Below are 8,679 nucleotides of genomic sequence, written 5' to 3' on the forward strand. Positions count from 1 at the left end.
TTAAAATCAATTGGCTGTTTTGTTCAATTGGCTGTATTTGTCTGAGTGTATTTCTGAAGTCTATCCCATTCCATTAATCTATGTGTCTATATTTTGGCCAATATGAGGCAATGTTGATTACTTGAGCTTCACAGTAAGTCTTGAAATCACTTAGTGTGGGTGTGGTTTCTTCAACTCTGTTCTTTTGGAAAATCATTTTGGCTAGTCCAGTTCCTTTGCTTTTACATGTAAATTTTAGAATCAGTTTGTTGACATCTACAAAAAATTCCTAATGAGATTTTGGTTGGGATTGTGTTGAAGCTAATGTTCAATTTGCGAAGAATTGCTTTCTTACAATATTGATCCTTCCAGTCTGTGAATAAAATGTAGATCTCCCTTAACTAGATTTTACTTGATTCATTTCATCATTGTTCTTTAGCTTTCAGTGTGCAGATCTTGCACATAATTTGTTAGATTTATACTTAAATATTATATTTTTTGGTGCAATTATAAATGACATTGCTTTTTACATTTGGAATTCCAGTTGTTCATTGCTAACACGCAAATGTTGTATATTGACCTTGTATCTTGCAACCTTTGTAAATTCACTGGAGGAGGGTTTTCTGTTGTATAAATTCCTAGGGGGTTTCTACATAGGCAATTTTGTCATCTGCAAGTCTGAAAATAGGGACAGTTTTAATTCACATACCTTAAAACCCCCATAAACTATAGATTTTATTTGGATTTTACTAATTTTAACACAAATGGCCTTTTTGTTTTCCATGATCCAATTTACATTTAGCCATTCTGTCTCCTCAGTTTGTGGCAGTGTTTCTTGGTTTTCATTGACAGTCTTTTCTTGGTTTTCATTTATTTTGATAGTTTTGAGCAGTGCTGGGCTGGTATTTTATAAAATGTCCTTCAATTGAAGTTTTTCTGATATTTTCTCATGATCTGATGGGGATAATGGGTTGGGAAGGAATATCAGAGAGGTGAGGTGCCCTTCTCATCACCTAATAACAGGTGAACATGATAATATAAATTTATTACTGGTGATGTTCATCTTTATCTCTCTGTTAAGATGTCATCTGCCAGTTTTTGTTTTGTTTTATTTACTGTAAAGTTACCATTTTTATCTTTTGTGTGGTATTCCTTGGAATTGGATCACTAAGTCCAGCCCACACACAAGGGGATAGAAATTAAACTGTACTTCATGGATGGGGAGTCTTTACATATACTATTTGTAATTCTTTCATATGTAAGCCTTTTATTTCTTTTTCTTGCCTTATTGCAATGGCTGGCTTCCAGTATGATAGTGAATAGGAATGATGAGAATTGGCCTCCTACTCTTAGGGGGAAGCATCTTTTCCTTTTGCCATTATAATTAAATATGGTATTAGCTATATGTTTTTTGTAAATGCCCTTTTTGAGTTTGAGGAACTTCCCTCCTGTTCTTAGTTTTACTGATTTTTTAAATCATGATATATGTTGAATTTTGTCAAATTATTTTTCTACAGCAATTGAAATGACTATGTGGTTTTCTTTAGTCTATTATGGTAAATGACATTAGTTTATTTTCAAATGTTGAACCAGTCTTGCATTTCTAAAATCTGCCTCTCTTGGTTTTGGTGTATTATTTTTTATTATATATCTTTGGAATTCAGTTGCTAGTATTTCTTTAATTATTTTCCACCCATACGCACTGGCCTATTATTGTCTTTCATTTTGATGTATTTTTGTCTAATTTGGGTATTGTTGTAATGCTGGGCCTCATAAAATAAGTTGGGAAGTGTTTTTTCCTTTTCTGGAGAAGACTGAATAAAATTGGTATTTCTTTCTTACATATTCAGTGGACTATATCAATAAGTATATTTGAGCCTCAAGTTTTCTTTTTTGATATATTATACCTACAAATTCAACTTCTTAGTAGATATGGGGCTTTTCACGTTATCTATTTCTTTTTGAGTGAGTTTTGGTAGGTTTGCATCTTTAAAGGAATTAGTCTGTTTTATCTATATTGTCAAATTTATGGGCACAGAATGACTCATGACATCCTCTTGTTATCCTTTTGAAGTCTGATTCTGTGGTAATATCTTTTCTTTATGTTTTGATATTGGTAATTTGTGCCTCACTTTTTTCTTTGTTAGTTTTGCTAGAGGTTTATGAATTTTATTATATTTCCATAAAAACAGCTCTTGGTTTCAATAATTTTTTCCATTGGTTTTCTGTTTTCAAGTTTACTGATTTGCTCTTAATCTTGATTACTTCCTCTTTCTGTTTGGTATGGATAAATTTGTTCTTTTTTAAGTCAAGTGGAAGCTTACATTACTAATTGGAGACTTTTCCCCTTTCTGATATTATAATTTAATACAGTACATTTCCTGTTAGCACTACTTTAACTGCATTCCATGATTTTGATACATTTTATTTTAATTTTCACTCAGTTAAAATTATTTTCCAATTTTCCTTGAGCCTTTCTCTTCTATCTAGTGTCTGTGTTGCTTTTCAATAATTTGGGGACTTTTTGAATAATAATTTCTAGTTTATGTTAACCATGTTATGATCACAGATCATAGTTGATACAATTTTAATTATTTTATATTTAAAGATTTGTTTTGTGTTCCGCTATATGGTGTAGCTTGGTAAATGCTTCAGTATGCTTGAAATAAAGTGTATTCTGCTGTTGTTTGGTGGTGTTCTATGAACGTCATTAGGTTCTGTATGTTATAGTGCTGTTTAAGAGTTTTATTATTTTTGATTTTCTGTATACTTGTTCAATTCATTTCAAGATGATTGCCAAATTCTTCAACTATTGCTGTGGATTTTTGTATTTCTGTTTCTTTCAATTTATCAATTTTGTCTCATGTATTTTGCCTCTGCTGTTAGGTGTAAATAAGTTAGGATTTTCTTTGTGTTTTCTCAGTAAGCTGTCACTTTGTTGTTATGCATGTCTTCATAGATACCTATTAACTTGCTTTGTTAGTTAAAATAGAAGTCTAGTTTGTCTTATATTAATACAACCACTCTAGAGTTTCAAATTTTCAATTATTTAAATAGAGTTTGCATAGTATATCTTTTTCTGTTCTTTTGTTTTAACCTACGTACATCATTCTTAAAAGGGTTTTCCTGTAGAGAACATAAGGTTGCGTGTTGTTTTTCTCCTTATTCTGACAATCTCTGCATCATGATCTTTTAGGTTTTGGGTCTTTGTGTTCAATGTTCCTTTTCTTAAGACAGTTTCTTCTTTACTACTCAGGAACTCTTCTGCAATGCCCAGATTATTTGCTTTTGTCAGCTCCTGGGGAATTTGGATAACTCTAGTTCATGTTCTATGTGCACACCATGCAGATTTGTACTACAGCATCTGTCTTAACTTATAGCAGCCACTCTTTCTGTGGAAATTGCTTTAAGTTTCTTACTAAGAATCAAGGTCTCTCATTAACAAAAAATTTTTTCTTGTTCTGCTTTTTTCTCCACTCTGCTTACCTCCTAAATATACTGCTTGTTTCAAAGCTAACTTTATTTTCTTGGTGAGGCCTTCTCCAGACACTCTCCCAACACAAATTAGGTCAGTCTTTGCCCAGGCCCATCTTCTGCTCTCCCTCCATGGGGGCAGGACCTTGTATGCTTTGTTCCATCATGTGGTTTTCTGCTCTAGAGTAACATTTGTGCAAGGAGGAAACTACTATGTCCATTGTGACATATTGTTAATCACAAAAAGTTAGAAACAATAAAGGTTTCTAGCAAATAAATGAAGAATGAATCATAGGATTAGATGGACAAATCAAGTGGCTATTAAAACCATCAGGTGGAAAGCTGACAAGGAATGGATTAGGTTGATAACACTTTTCAATATTAACATAACAACTGATTGACAACCTGATATTCTGTGCTTCCTACCGTGGTACAACAGACAGCAGACAATGAGACCTTCCTGCCTCAAGTTTAAGAGCAGATGTGTTCAAGCATCTAGAGCTAATCACCAGCCAACAGGAAAAGCAGAGGACAGAGGAGCATGTTCTATGGCACCAGGCAGGGATGTGATCAGTTAAATCCATAATGTAGGCATAAACCGCAGAAAACACAGCACAAGGCCTGGGGTCCTTCACAAGCGGCAGGAATGAAAAGGGGGAGAGGCTCTACAGGGCAAAGTGAGCCACAAGGCATAGCAACCCAATATAACACGCATCTGTTCTTTACATTCTGATTATACACACAGCAAGGAAAATGGTTATAAGACAATTAAAGAAATCTGAATAATGACTTGTCATTCCTTCAAATACGTTATCAAAAAACATTAGTTTGTATTAACTATGATAATGGCATTATGGTTATATTTAAAGAGTTCTTAATTTTACATACATAAGCTGAATGAAGCATTTAAAGATGAAGTCATACAATGTCTTGAATTCACTTCAATTAAATTAATAAGGAGGATAAAGTGGGCTTTGGTTTAAATGGAACAAAGGTCTCTACGTGGCAGCTGCCTGAGTCTGAGTCCACAGAGTTTATCATGCTTCTCTCCCTTTTTCTGTGTGTGTGGATAGTGTTGAAAAATGTTATAACAACGAGTTTAAGAAGAAAAAATGTGCAACAAAAACAACAGGATAAAGCTGCATTACAGCATGGAACTTTATGTAGCATTAAGAAAGACCAAGGAAGATCTATATGTTCCAGTGTAGCCAGGTCTCCAAGACAAAGCCTTATGGAGAAACAAGGGGAAGAGTCACACATGTGGTTGCCTCTGAGCTCACCAGCAGTGGGTGCAGAGGTCATGTCGGTCTGTAGACAGAAAGGAAAATGTCTGTAAGAGTATGTGCCAAACTGTCTGCTGTGATTACTTCTGAGGGTGGGAATTTAGAGGGGAGGGAGATGGGACGAAGGATGATGGTCAGTTGGCTTTATCAATACCATTTTATATTCAAATAAGGAAAGCAAATTAATCATTGTGTAACTGCAATTGGCCATCAAAACAATAAAAAATGAAAAGAGGCCAGGGTGCAAGAACAATCATACTGAGAAGGAGACCACTCTCGCCAGCACATGGTGGTGGGTGTAGAGGTGGTGGTGCTCAGGGAGCATTTGGCTGCAGTTACCAGAAATATGGCTAAAAGTGGCTTTACATATATGGAGATCTATGACTTCCATAACAAAGCTCCCAGAAGTGGGTACCTGGCTCCAGGGAAGGCTCGCTCCTGATGATGGCAGGGCTCCTGAGCTGGGTCCTCAGGGTTTTTATGGGATACAGGGTACAGGACAACCACCACCACACCACCATTGCCTCTCATTGTCTCAGGAGACGGAAGACAAGGAAGGGAAATTGACTCTGTGTATCTGGCATTTTATCAGCGAGGAAAATCTTTTGCACAAAGCCCCAAAACAGAATCCTTCCCTTAGATCCTTCTGGCTAGCCTGTGCTACAGTCACATGTCCAAACTGTGGGCTGAAAAAGAGAGTGTCTGCCAGGCAGTAAGGAAGAAGGTGGAGTGTGACTGCTGTTTAGGCAGCCAACAGTGTGTGCTACGAGCGGTGTGCACATGTGTGCACACTCCAGATTTAATTAATTCTTTCCCAGTTTGCTTGTAATTCGTGTGTCTTTGGAAAGAACATTGTTTGACTTAAGGCTATGGTATTTCTCGTAGAAGAGTGACTAAATAACATGGAGTTTGCATACAATTTTAGTGTGGCCCCTTCTGAGCCAGGCCCAGAGAGCGTGGAGTTTGCACACAGGCAGGCTGCAGAGGAGAGCCTCCCATGGAAAACAAACCACGTTCACTTTTTTCTTCAGGCATTCATGGGCATCTCCTTGGGTGTCCTCATTCCTATTGGTTCCTTTTAGAAAGTTTTAGTGGTTCAGGGAATGAGAAAGGAAAAGAGAAAATGCACTCCAGTAAGATACAACTCTCCACATTTTTGTGTAAGTCATTCCATAATATCTGTATTATTTATATTACACTTTCATGATTGTAAAAGGGTTGCAGGTTCACTTGTTAAGAAAATATTTTAAAAAATTTGTTTGAATGCTCATCATTGGGAGAAAGCCATAGTTTACAGCACTTGCAGTTTATTCTGGTTGGTTTCCACAGTGAGTGCGTTTGTGGTGAGAAAGCAGACACGAAGCAACCCCCTTACTGTGTTGGCTGCTGGAAAACTTGTGGCAAAACCTGTTCCTGCCTGTTGTTTATTTTTCATGTGAACGTTGCACCTCCGCCACTGCTTATTTTTTATACATTTTTTTTTCTTTTGCCTCACTTCTAATTCTTGTGGTTTTTGCTTTATTTTACATTCCTTCATGAGCACAAAATGCTCCATAGAACTAAGTAAAGTATAACCAAATTCCAGACATCCTCCACGCCCAGGAAAATTGGGACCTTACTAGGTATAAGATTTTGTGCTCTACTGTTTACTAATTAGAAGTATTATGAGTTCTCCTATTATTGCATTTTCTTTGAAGTTCAACTTAATTGCCTGAATGTCACATCATTTTTTTGATCATTCCCTGGATTCTTGCTTTATGTTGCCTCCGGATGTTTAATGATTCTAAGTGATGCTGTAAGAACGTATTATCAATGGCATCTTTTCTGCATCTGATGATTCCTTATAATATGTTTGGAAAGGTAAATCGAGTATACTGAAGGATCTGAATATTTAAAGATTCTTGGAACCTATCACTCAGCAAATTTCTAGGAAGGATGTTTTTACTGCAATGGTGTATTTTAGGAAGAGTTGTCTTTGTTGTATTTTCAAAAATATATGTGGTTTTGGGAGGAGATTTCCGCTGCTCTACTCACGCCGCCATCTTGGCTCCGCCCTTCTGTGCAATGGTGTATTTTATTGGGGCAATCCCTTATTGGCATTGAGAATATCATAAAAGTGCTGTTGTTTTTCTTGTTAAAATAGCCACCACTGTTCATGCCCTTTGCCTTTCTTTGGCTCTAGCGAGGCTAGATAGCTCTCAGCTTCTTGGAGTTTGGGATTCAACACACAGATCTGGGGTGGTTCCTCCATCACTAGGAATTTAATGCAATCTGAGGAGACAGGCAGGCTGGGGGACCACATCTAGGCTGGCCGAGTAGTGGGGTAAGTGTCAGCATGCCACATTCTGATGATCCTTACAGCACGTCCCCTGGATGGGGTGGGGGTGGGGGGCAAAGACAGGGCAAAGGGTCATCTGGGAAAATCCAGAAGCAGTGGCTGAGAATTTGTGAAAAGTGAGAGTGCTTGAGTGTCCCTCCCTCCAGACCCTGTTCACAGCAGCTCCCTTGACCTGCGCCCAGAGTCTGCAGTTGAAGTTCTGAGCAGCAGCTGGAGAACAGTTGTCCTTAATGAGAGTGTGGAGTTGACATATGTTCTCCTTTCCCACCCTCCTCGGGTGACTGGCTCCGGTTTTCCAGAGGCTCAGTCAGCTTCTCCAAATGAGGAAGCTTATATCTGAGGGCGTCCACCATGAATTGTACTTTTGACCTGCAGCCCTGTGGCCTTTCCATGATCTCCTGGCGCTCTGGATGACAAATGCTCAGGTCCCTCCTGTGGTTCTGAGGATCATCATGGCCATGTTAGTGCAGAGCCAGGTCATCATGGAGAGAAAGCACATGAAGTCCTGTTAAAACTGGGATGAACCTCATCATGCCCTTCCTAAAGGTTATGAAGCAGCCTTCTAGGCATGCTACTGAATTCCCCTAATCTGATGCTGCTATTACCATGAGTCTTCTAGGCTGAAACAAGAATGTGAAGCTATTGAAAGAGATCATCAGGCCAGAATTTTCAAATTCCACGAAGTCCAGTACATTCCATTCCTGAAGAGTTGGGAAATTTCTAGAAGAAATGAACAGGGAGATCCAAAATAATCAGAGACAGCTAAACAAACAGGTATTTGGATCTGACTTTAGGAAGTCACCTGCTAGTTAATAGGCTTTTCTGTTTTTTGTTTTTGTTACACATATTGTGGAGCACATAATATGTGCTGTGCTAGGGCCTGGGAAAGAAATAAACACACAGTCCCAGCCCTCAAAGTACTCATGTGAGGTGGGGCTGTCGGAAAGTAGGCTCACAGTGAGAACTCTGTGTGAAAAGTCTAATGATGGTCCACTACCTGCATGTAACGCAGAGGACGGAGGCAGGACGCAGTCTGCACAGACCAGCAGACCTTCCAGACACAGGGAGAGGTAGTTCTGCCTGGAAGGATGGGTAAGATTCCAGAGTCAGGAGGAAGGGTGGCATTGTGGAAGGCAGGGGGACAGAGGGCAAGCCATGAAATGATGAGCACATTATCCTTGAGGATGGAAGTAGACTGGTTGTGCGTGCAGTGCAGGCTGCAAGCCGAAGTGTGAGCAGAAGTGGGGCTGGAGAGGCGGGCTGGAACCAGGACCCATAGTCCCTGTACACGCTCAACATGCTGATTTCTGCCAACAGAGAATGCCCACCCCACTCAGGGACAGTCACTCAGCTTAGCCCTCAGGCCATTCAGGGGGTGAAGACACACAGATGGTGCTGCTCAGCCAGAGGGGGTAATTCTCTGAGGCAGAAGGCGGCTGGCTTCAGGTGGGGCAGATGCCTGGGCGCTCACCCATTACAGCTGTGGGGGCTCTTTCAGATGAATGTGAAATGGGTGGGCCCTGTTGTAAGGTTCATGGAAAATTACTTCAGGAGTCCAGTGCTAAGTCCAGTCACCTGTTGGAAAGATGACATGATTATATCAAT

This window comes from Manis pentadactyla, chromosome 7, assembly GCF_030020395.1.
Source record: "Manis pentadactyla isolate mManPen7 chromosome 7, mManPen7.hap1, whole genome shotgun sequence".
NCBI lineage: Eukaryota > Metazoa > Chordata > Mammalia > Pholidota > Manidae > Manis > Manis pentadactyla.